General features: G+C 39.3%; 1 pseudogene; it reads right to left on the reverse strand.

Moving 5' to 3' along the window:
• The window catches only part of LOC130922188 (ral GTPase-activating protein subunit beta-like), a 43,808-nt pseudogene extending 37,472 nt beyond the window's left edge, over positions 1 to 6,336 (reverse strand).
• Between the last annotated feature and the right edge of the window lie 6,054 nt (positions 6,337 to 12,390).

The raw sequence follows: 12,390 nt of genomic DNA on the forward strand, positions 1-12,390 counted from the left end.
TTTGACAAAGATCAGATCAAATTTGATGGTGATTTTATACAGAAATGTGAGAAATTCCAAAAGGCACAGATACTTTTTCATACCACTTTATTTTCTAAATGTAAATGATGTGGATGTGAAGGCATTGACTGACGGCTACCTTTGTTGATGAACATGTCCTCGCCTCCTTCTCGGCAGTTTAAAGAAACACCTACGGGAACACCGGGGAACCTTCGTGAGGCGTGTATAGTCAACCCCAAAGTTTCTGGTTCTTGGTTTGTTTTGAGTACCCAGAAAGGCGTCCACCAGTCTGCTGACGGTGGACATGGCTGTGAGGAAGACGTCCCCAAGGGCCGGGGGTGGCAGGCCGTCTTGCGGAGGACGCTTCAGGTCCGCGGGATTGCTGAGGGAGGAAACCGAGGAGCATTCAGATGGATACTCGAGGAGCACGGGAGATGATGTTCCTCACCCGAGCAAATGCAAGAACCTAAACCAAATGTGTAAAGTGAGTCGCCGATCCATGTCTTCAGGGATGAGCGCGGCGTCCTCATCTGGGACCTCGAACCGGGGGAAGGCGGGACCCAAGCTCAGATGCAGCAACCTGCCGGTGACGTGACGTTTCTCTGGAAGTCAACGGATGGGCTGGCGGGCAGATGCTTACCTAGATGTCAGAGCGGAGACAATCCGCGTCCACTGGTCAAGCACGGCGGGCTGAAACCTCCAGGTGGTCATCATCTGTTTCCACGACAGCCACCAGGATGGAGTAGGGCGACAGTGGGAGCAGGACGCCAGACTAACCTGGAACAGGACCTCCACAGACGGCAAGGACGCGGCTGAGCCGAAAAACGAATGGGTGAAAAGCCGCACCAATAGATGGAAGAACGGATAAATGGGCAAATGGATGATAGTAGAGGTGTAACAACTAATCGATTAGCAAATTAATCGAATTAATCGTTTAGGACCTTCTTCCCCTAAAAGTGCATGTGACACGAAAAAGCATGTTTATTTCATAATACACGCGGTATTTTATGCTCCTGAATGATATGGACCGCTTGGATGTGTGTGGAAGCGATCGCTATATTTATTTAGTTTTTTGAATCCCGCGCCATGAAAATGAGTGACTTCTGGCTTCGGTCTTGCATTGAGGAGGAGGGCGCTGTGACGTGTACGGGAGAAGGACTCCTCTTCACTATACAGCCGACTGTTGTGTATGAGGACTAGGGATTCAGCTGATTTTTCGGATTAATACGTTTATTTTTTGCATCACGCCAGCCAAACGGCTGCAAAAAAAACTTGCTGTATGAGGGAGAGGCGTGTGCGCCTTTTTTGAGTTTCAAATGGTTCCCATTCACCCGTGGATATTGGCCAAAACAAACCCTACTACTGTGGGACCATTGGACTTACGAGGAAGAGAGTAAACATCTTGTTTTGTATTATGTCAAATACGAATACAGCGATTACAAAGTAAACGCTACAAACTTTCTTTAAATAAAGGACTACTTACGTTTGATCATTGATAGGCATGTAAAAAGCTCTCCTCATGCACATTAGCTGCACGTTAGCTGCAAAACAACTGCAGCCGCCCTCCTCCGGGGAACGAGCTGTAAATTGCTCTCCGCCAGGCGGTTTGCCGATCCACGAAGACAATCGACAACACAGTCGTCATGTAAAATAATCCAGGCTAGTTATGTGTGATTTTCTGCTTCGAAGACTTTGAAACATCACTCGGTTCGGGTTAGCATGTCGGCTAGCTGTCACGCCTCTTGGTTTGTTTACATTCTCCGAAGCCAGGGAAGGGAAATGACATATGTCCGATTTAGGTGTCATAAAATATCGTTCGGGAGGTGCGACAGTAAAGGTGAAGTCGACAGTTTTGACCATTATGGAGTAATTTTGCCATGTCGTCCTGAATAAGTGCATTTTAAGACTGTTATTTGTCATGACCATGCCATTTATTTAGCAGTTGGGGAAAATACTTGGATAAAAAGAATATCCTGTAAAAATATTGAAGTAAAGAGACAGAAACAATCACATTTTGCAGATCTCTTCGTCGCGTTTTCCTCGTTATGAATAATTCCCCTTCAATGGGCTGTATAGTAAAACCGATGAGCCCAGTCTCCCGCTGACGTCATCCACCTGTTGGGGACGCTTGAGCCCTATAATGGTAGGCGTGGCTAACCGGCAGATTAAAAGACTAATTTCTCGTCATCTGCGCTTTGCTAAATTGTTGAATATAGTCGAATCATCTCAAAATATGATTCTAATTCACATAATACTGCTATTTAAGACTTTTTTTCTCCTGTCGTATGCTCTTTAAACTTGTCTAAATTCTTGAAATTATAACACATAATTATTAGATTTCTCCATTATATTTTTGTTTAGTCAAAGTAGGATATGAACAAAAAATCTGCTTCATAGCAGTTCATAGAATTTAAAAACTCGAGAATCGTTTGGAACCGGAATCGAAACGTGGAATCGGAACCGGAAGCGTTCAAATTCAAACGATGCCCAACCCAAGTGGACGATGGATGGATGGATGGATGGATGGATGGATGGATGGATGGATGGATGGATGGATGGATGGATGGATGGATGGAACAAACAGACAGGGTTATTGATGACTGTGTGATGCGTATGAATCTTTGCATGAATAAGGGATAAACATGATGCATATGAATCGGTGCATGAATAAGGGATAAACACTATCCCTGATCGATCGGGATGGATCGGGTCCGATCACGTCATTTTCAAAGTATCGGAATCGGCAAAAAAATATCGGCCATGCCTTTTTTAAAATATATACGTACATTTTATAATCAAATCGTTTTCTAATTGTATTTAACGTTACAGACAGAATATGTTACACTCATCCAGAGTCTTTAGTTTAGGTTTAAGGTAGGATTATCAAATTAATCCCGATAACGGTGGTAATTAATTTTTTAAGAAATGTATCACGTTAAAATATTTAACGCAATTAATGCATGCACTGCACGACCCACTCACGCATTGACGCGCTCAATCTGTAATGGCGCCGTTTTACCTATATAGAGAGATAAAAGGCAGCGTAAAATGAGTAGAGTGAATTTTGGCAGCCTTTGGAGCCTTTTTTTAATTGGCTAAAGCCTTACAGTCCCTCTCCCTACGACTAGAAATATTATGGGATACAATGTGGGGAAGCAAGGTTGCAATTGATCTTTTTTTTAACACCTTATGTTATTTCCCAACGTAGAGAAGATATATCAATTGGTAGCACTACGCACAGTCATGGTTCCACTTCCCATCATGCATTTGGGCATGCTACAGTATCATTTACTGAAAGCTCAACAAATACACTAGATGGCAATATTTAGTCACAATATACAAAATTGAATCGGGAGCAAAAAAAAGCAATCGGATTGGGAAATATCGGGATCGGCAGATACTCAAACTAAAACGATCCGGATCAGATGGGAACAAAAAAACATGATCGGAACAACCCTAATAAACACATGAATAAATATGGGGGGACAATGGATGGATGAATGAACAAACAGACGAGTGGATGAATGCGGCGCAGTTCAGTCACTCACGTGCAGAGTCAGGTGTAGCTAGCGTCGCTTGATTTACGCAAAGCAGGAAGTCGAGCAGCGTCTCCCAGGTGTCGCCGGCCATCCGTGCGCCTTCTCTGACCAGCGTCCGAACCGCGCTCAGCACACGTTGGCAGACGGACGAGTAGGCCGGACTCCGTCTGTCCGGTCTGAACAGGATGCGCGCTTCGACTCAAAGCCGGATGAAAGACGGAGTGGAGAACACATACCTAGGTAGGAATAAGACGCTCAGGTGCCTGAGGATCTTCTGCACGTAAAGGTCGGGCTCCTTGACCACGGGCGGCGGGATGGAGTCCGGCGGGGACACGGGTACCGTCAGCCAGTGGGCGTAAACGTCCAGGCAGGCCGACAGCGTGTCGCAGTCCATCGGGAGGCTCAGGCCAAAGCGCAGCACCTCCATCGTCCATTTCAGCTGAGTGCAAAAGCAAAACTAGGACGTCAGTAAGGAAGGGTTTCCTCCCAAAACGTTTGGGACAGAATCCGCCAAAAATATCTATTGGTGGTCATTATTTTTGACATCAAAAAAACTTCACAAACTGCCTATAAATTAACTTGGAAGTAACCCAAAATGAACAGTCATAGACTTCACTGTTACTTGCCGGGACAGCTCCAATAGACATTGCGCCACACCTTCCAGAAGGAAACTGGACACACCCTGCGTTCTAACACCAGATTCAGATGGAAACGGAAACAGGACGGAAGTTTTAGCGCATAGAACACAGGCAGGAGCGTCTCAAGAGTAATTTGATCGAGGATTCAAGGTAAACATTATATTTTCGCACTATGCATGCACTTTGAAATGTGAATACAATGACATGAAAATGGAAGAAAATAGCCTATTGAAATATTTACGTAACATGAATAATAACAGCCCAGTTTTTTTTTCTTTTAACCAAGAATCTAGACTGTTTTATGTTCATATCTATTAAAAAAACTCTAGGATTTACACATTTATTTACAAGAATTTTCAATTTAAAAAGCTTTGTTTTGTGACGCCCGCCATGTTGGATTACCCAATAGCCTAACATTAGTTTAAGATGTTTATGTAAAATGAATGATAACTGCTCGTTTTTTTTGCTTTTAACCAAGAATCTAGAGTGTTTTACGCTCATATCTATAAACAATTCCCGGGTCGACGCATTTATTTTGGAGAATTTTCAACTTAAAAAGCTCTGTTTTGTGACGGCCGCCAAGTTGGATTACACAATAGCCTCATAGCTTGAAATATTCACGTAAAATGAATGATAACTGCCTGATTTTTGTGCGTAAAATCTGAGAAATCTATAGCCACTTTAAGTTTTGTTATACTTATATAAAAATAATGAATCGGGATTTTATTAGGGAAGGACTTTATGATGCCTGTGCTCATAGAGACTCATATATGCCTAAGGTAGGTGACTGTTTTGGTTTTAAGTCGCTAGTGGCTTTGGTTTTGAAAATATTTGAATTTTAAGTTTTTTAAAATAGGCCTCCTATGGATCGGCTCCATGTCCTGTCAAGTAATAGTGAAGTCTATGGTACAGTGGCCAAGGAATGCTATACAATCATCAGAAAGTGACCCAAATTCAACAGAAAGTGACCCAGAAATGCTCCTTGAGAAACAGGAAAATGACCCCAAATCAACAGGAAGGAAGTGATCCGGAAATGCCCCCAATTAACAGGAAGTGACTAATGAACAGTAAGTGACTCAAAAATGCTCTATAACGAACAGGAAATTATACCAAACCTAACCTAACCTAACCTAACCTAACCTAACCTAACCTAACCTAACCTAACCTAACCTAACCTAACCTAACCTAACACCCTACCCTACCCTATCATGAAAAACAACAACAACAAAAATCAGGTTTTCAGCCATTTTTTATCTTAACTTCAGGACATAATATAGCACACATCTACATTATATTGCATAAACAAAAACGTATCTACAGTAGACAAATACACACAGAATATGCACACTCATCACACACCTGCGCCGAGGTTCGCGGCAGACTCCCGCCATCGCCGAGTGCGGTTACCACGGAAACAGTGACGTCTCTCGCCACGTTGGCGGGAAAGCAAGCCAGCGAACTGCCCTGGCCGCGCCCGCCGCGAGCCGATTGGTCCATCGCTTGCAGAGTGGAAAACAAATGATTTGCTAACTTGATTAAAGTTGGTTACAAAATAATAAGTGAAAGAGATGAAACATTAACATCAGCAAGCGCACGATTCGCCGGGGGAAGGGTGTTGAGTCAAGGCTGCGTTTTAACTCATTGTCTGCCAGTGACAGCTCTTGCGGAAATGCCCCAAAAACAACAGGAAGCTATGAAAATAAACAGGACAGAAATGACCCAGAAATGGCCAACAATCAACAGGAAATGAGCCCCAAAACACGAGATGTCCCCAAAATACACAGGAAATGACCCAGAAATGATCCAAAAATCAACAGGAAGTGACAAAATCATAGGAAGTGATGCAGAAATGCCCAAAAGTCAACAGGAAGTGGCTCCCAAAATCCGTAAAAATAAAGGAACTGACAAAAATGCACAGAAAAAATCGAGAGACAGCGAGAACGAAAATTGGTATTTGCCATGTGGCAAAATGGATTTTGGTTATGGCGTTTTTGCAGGCCATGCACGTCCATGCCATTGACAGCTATGCACGTCCAAATTTTCCATTCATTTTAAATGGCAGAAAAACATGAGTGGCTGTGATTTTTGACTTTACACTTACCATTTATGCGCACTGACATTCTACTGGCACCCAAGTAAGTTTGCCACATCCCCTAAAAAATGCTAAAAGATGTTTATTAAATACATTTTGCCATATGGCATTAACAATGCTACATGGCTATAAAAATGCCACTTGATTAAATCTACTGTATATTGCCACATTGCAAACACAATCTTAATAAAACCCAATAACACACGGCTAAATCCATTGTATCATCAAGCAATATGCATGCCACAGTACAAGTCCATTTTCCCACATAGGATATCTCACTTTGTCACATGACTTCATCCAGCCGATTTGATTACTAACCATTGGGTCTATATAATCCAAGATTCTTGGGGTTTGTTTTGTGAGCAGACCATTTGCATTCATGGTACAAAAAGTAAATGAACAATAAATGATTGAAAAATAATGAATTATAAACTCAATACGTATAATTACTGTATCACCAGAAAGAAATAGTCTCTAAGAAAATGTTAAAAAGTAATAAAATACAAAAATCTATTGAAAAGCCCAGCAACGTGCATTTCGGGAATTGTCGTTGCATTGGCATGTCCTATGATTGCCTGCCTGTCCTTGTAATGCTTTGGTCGCCCTCTAGTGGTTCTTTGGAGTAACTACTGTAAACGTGATTTCATTGTGAATGATTCCTTTTATTTAATGATGGACATTTTGGCTGATTTTAATTGATACTATTCATATTTAATTTCTAAAATTTCAGCTGAAGTTGTTCTTTTAAGTTTCACAGAATGTTTATTTTATTTGGAAAAGTTGTTACATTTCACAATAACACGTTAAGTGCACGACTGCGTATACCGGAATTAGTTTCATATCGGTATCGGATTTTTTGGAGTTGGACAATAATAATAATAATAATAATAATAAAATGTATTTGTAGAGCGCTTTTACCAATGCTCAAAGACGCTTTACAGTCGAAACAAAAAACAGCAAACAACATGAATAGAACAAAGCAATAATAGAAAAAATACTTATAGGTTAAAAGCTAGTTTAAAAAGGTGAGTTTTCAACAGGTTTTTGAATGTGGGAAGGTCTCAACAGGTACAGATGGGTTTAGGGAGTGAGTTCCAAAGGGAGGGGGCAGCAACGGAGAAGGCTCTGTCGATCAATATCGAGGTATTAGTTATGATGGATTATATTTCCATTTATTCACATAATCATATGTGGACATTGCATTTTTCATCATAAGACAAGTTCTTTGTTCTTTGTTCAGTGAAAGCCATTGAATAGTTGCACATCTGGAAAGTATTTGCGGGTGCTAGCAAGATGGGGGAGGGAGAGACCCTCCCAAGTGAGGGGGAATTAAAAAGAGCCTATGCACGGGGAGGCCAGAGCACTTTTTCTTTGTCTTGGTACCATAATGTCATGTCTTGTCTGTTTGTCTGTCTTTAAGTGTAAATTCTTTGTTCTTTTTTATTCCCGAATTCTGTGTCATCATCTCCTGTTCGTTATAAAACAACCAGTAACAAGGAAAAATCGACTCTTTTCCTTCAAATGGCATCAAAATATCGAGGTATTAGTTATCAGTTAAAAGTCATTATCGGATAACTCTACTAAAATCAATAGGAATCGATGCCGTAATGCCGACAGGAAGAAACCCAAAAATTACCTAAATAAATAGGAAGTGTCCCAAAATCAACTGGATGTTACCCATAAACAGAGGCATCGCGTCCCATCAGGCAAACCAGGCAATTGCCTTGGGCCCCCAGCCAGCAGGGGCCCCCAGAGGGCCAACAGATTTAGCACACGCAGCTTTACTGCACTGTCGCAGCGACAAGTACGACAGTGCCAGTGTGCGAGAGTGTGTCTGAGTGTGTCACTCACTCTACCCCCCCCCCCCCCCCCCCCCCCGAGTGACTCAGAGTGACAGAGTGGCTTTTTTTGAATAGGCGTATATCCAAAATGAAGAGAAGTTATCCTTCTGGAAGTGACAGAAGAAAGAAAAAAAGCAGAAGAGGAGAAAAGGAAGCAAGACAGCGGTGAGTGTACTAAGTTCCTCTAGTTTTATGTCCTAATGTAGTAGAAGCCGGGCACTTTGAGTGTCCTAAAAAGCGCTCTATGAGACCGAGGCGTTATTATTAGGGCTGTCAAACGATTAAAAATTTTAATCGAGTTAATTACAGCTTAAATTTTAATTACCCTAATTTTCGCACTATAAGGTGCACCTGACTATAAGCCGCCCCCCACCAAATTTGGCAGGAAAACGGCATTTGTTCATAGATAAGCCGCACTGGACTATAAGCCGCAGCTGTCCTGTAGTATGTATGTATGCATGTGTGTATGTCATTTAGTATGTATTATGAGATATTTACACGAAAAGGATATTAACCAGTAATGCTCTATTTGACATCAGCGTCATACCAATTACTTTGAACCAATTGGCTGCAAAGCTTCATTGCTTCAAGAAGCTTAATTTGGCCATCACTGTCAAACAGTCAACCTCTGCTGCCACCTGCTGTCAACACTGTTGTTGTCCAACATGCCTCCGAGCATGCATTGTAGCGCTACAGCTGTAAATAACAATCAAAATTAATGTCCTGTGCTAATAATTTCTTCAGTTACTGTTCCAGTTGTTTCATTAATTGCTAGTTATGGTATTTGGTAACACTTTATTAGACAGTGGTGCCATAAGACTGTCATAATTATGACATGACACTGTCATGAGTATTTATGAATGCTTATAACAGATGCCATTTAGTGGTATCTGGCACATTATCTCACTTTTGAATGGATGTAAAAGATCCAAGCTGGACATAAATAGAGTTATTGACATAATTTGCCGGATGTCACTTCACAACATAAGCATTCAGTAATGCCCATGAAACTGTCATATCATAAGTATGAATGATGGTCTTATGACAATGTTATGATGGCGCTTAGTAATAAATTGTTACCTATTAACCCAAATAAATCTTCAAATAAGCCGCACTGGACTATAAGTCGCAGAATTCAAAATGAAGGAAAAAAGTAGCGGCTTATAGTCCGAAAATTACGGTAATCGCAATTCAAACCATCTATAAAATATGCCATATTTTTCTGTAAATTATTGTTGTAATGGAAAGAAAAGACACAAGACGGATATATACATTCAACATACTCTACATAAGTACTGTATTTGTTTATTATAACAATAAATCAACAAGATGGCATTAACATTATTAACATTCTCTTAAAGCGTTCCATGGAGAGAAAGACTTGCAGTTCTTAAAAGATAAATGTTAGTACAAGTTATAGAAACTTTATATCAAAACCCCTCTTAATGTTTTCGTTTTAACAAAATTTGTAAAATTTTAAATAAAAAAAATAAACTATTAGCTCATCATTGTTTATTTCAATAATTACACAATGCTCACTTATGGTGCTGAAACCCATAAAATCAGTCGGACCCAAACGCCAGCAGAGGGCGACAAAACACCAAAAATTAGAAGTAACAAGTGGACATTACACTGTGCTGTCATTTTAATCTGTTTGAGTGGGGCATGTGCGTTAAATGCGTCAAATATTTTAACGTGATTAACTTAAAAAATTAATTACCGCCCGTTAACACGATAATTTTGACAGCCCTAGTTATTATACTTTTATTTAATATGCTATTGCTCCAAGTCCAACTGCCCCCCTTACTTGCACACGCTCGAAGGGCCCCATGTTGTTTGCTGTTGATAAAGTCAATAGAAAATGATGCAGAAATGCATCAAAAGTCAAAAGGAAGGGAAAAAAAAAAAAAAAAATCCCCAAAAAAGGAAGCAAAAATACATAGGAATTTATCCAAGTAATCAAAAAATGACCTGAATCAAAAGGAAGTGTCCTAAAATCAACAGGAATTGACCTGGGATTTTAGTTTACTTTATTGACCAGCAGAACACTTCAAAAGGACAATAATTCATAACAAATTAATTATACTGTATTACTATTCAAAGTTTTGTTTTTTTTTAAGTCAAAAAAATATTGTCACTGGCCCTACAAATGGCTAACTCACTGTCTGCCATTGACAGGAACAAATGTTTAAACCATTTAAATTTCAAACGGTTCGCATAAACTAATTTCAATTCACAACAGAAGGATGATTCGACACCACAAGATTGGACGTCTATCACCGTCAATGACACTGACTGGCAGTGATTATCATGTTTCATTGCCATTACCGGCAATAGCTGTCCAACTTTTAAGAGATGTCCTTGAACTCACCTGTTGCCGCGCGGTCAGCGTTGCCCTCCGTGAGACTCTGGTGGAGAATGCCACGCCCCCTTTCTTGGGTCCAGGAGTCACGTGGCAGGCAGGCTAATGTTGACTATCAACAAGGCAAGCAAAACAATGGGACGGTCTAGGGTTCACCTTTCAAAAGGATAGTTTCATTTGATTATTTTACATTTCATTTATGTTTTCATTATTACTATACATATGTTCAATTAATATGTTAAAGTTATAATTAGCTTGAGCTATGCTAGGCTATAAGAGATTTTTTATACATAGAGCAAAACACACTTGGTCAACACTTATTTAAAAAAAAAAAAAAAAGTTTAAATGTATTAAAATTTGTTTTGTTTATTCTCATGGATTTATGACATTTATAATTTTTTAATTAGAATTATTTATGTAGGTTTTATTTGCTAATTGTTTTTACATTTATTATACATTTTCTTATATTTTATGTGAATAATTTTCTGGGATCTTTTATATACAGGTTGTCCCGATTTACGTGATTTCGACTTTACGACGCTGGTGTTTTGGCCGCCATTTTGTCTCGAGTCGTTTTCCCCCCTCCATTTTTTAGTCGAGTAACAGTTCCGCGTCTGCCATCTTATCGCCAGTTGCGCACTTTTCACTTGTAATTAATTACCGTAATTTCTGGACTATAAAGCGCACTTTTTTTTAGAAATAAAAATTTTAGAAATAAATCCACATACATGCAGTACCTGACTCTAAGGCGCAGGTGTCCATATCTTAACATTGGATATTTACATAGATGTTACTTTGAAATATTTGATTGATCAAAAATATATTAGCCAGATAAACACGTATTAACATCACCTACTCGTGTTGTCTGAATGCTTCAAAACAAAATAACTTTAAAAACAGGTCACTACATTTGCAAAGATAGATAATCCACTTTACCTTGCCTTCTAAACTTGAAATAGATGAAATCCTCCTAAAAACGGTTAACAGCTAGCGCTAGCCCTTATGTAGCAACTTTGTTGTTGCATACTGTGGCAATAAAGTCCTCTGAGGGCCAGTTGAAAACAGCTAATCAACACTAGCATCACGTTCTCTTGTCGTAGCAAATAGTGGATGCCCATCCATTTTAAATTGTTCTTTTGTGGAGCTATATTCATCTATAAAATCCTGAGTTTTGAGTAAGTCTGACGAGCTTCTGACGTTAGCTTCTGTTGCTAGTGTAGTGGCTGGGAGCTATGTCATGGCAAAATTTGGATAGCCATTCTTTCAAAATATGTCTAATTATCCATTTTTAGTTATTTTTAACAAGAACATATGAAACTCATCTGTAAAAAAACAAAAGCTTCAGGTTAGAAATGGCGAGAAAAAAGTAGCAGCTTATAGTCTGAAAAATATGTTAAGAGGGTGTTTAGAAGTACTTAAAATGGCAATTCCGATTTACACAGAAATGCGGGTTACATCGCCAGTGCAGGAACGGAACTCTTTTGGAAACCGGGGACTACTTGTATTTTATTTAGAATTATTTATGTTACATTTGTTTATGATAGTTTTTTTTAATTTATTTAATACTATTTTACATATTTATTAATCATTTTAAAAAATGTATTAAATTTTCCATTTTTATCCTAGTCATTTTCTGGGTTGTTTTTCATGTTATTTAGAATTATTTACCATTTTAATTTCTCATTTTGATAATAACGAATAATTAACACATATTTATTTCACGATTTTTATTTCATTATTTTATCTGATGATGCCTGAATTTAGAGAACAAAATAAAAAATAATACATTAGGGGGTACTTGAGTACATAACAATAATCATAAATACATATATACAATTGAAAAATACAACAACAACAAATACAAACAGGATAATCTAAATGGAAAAAGATTAGTACGCCCTCTGGCGGCCAACTACGG

This window comes from Corythoichthys intestinalis, chromosome 9 (genome assembly GCF_030265065.1).
Source record: "Corythoichthys intestinalis isolate RoL2023-P3 chromosome 9, ASM3026506v1, whole genome shotgun sequence".
In the NCBI taxonomy this organism is placed as follows: Eukaryota; Metazoa; Chordata; class Actinopteri; order Syngnathiformes; family Syngnathidae; genus Corythoichthys; species Corythoichthys intestinalis.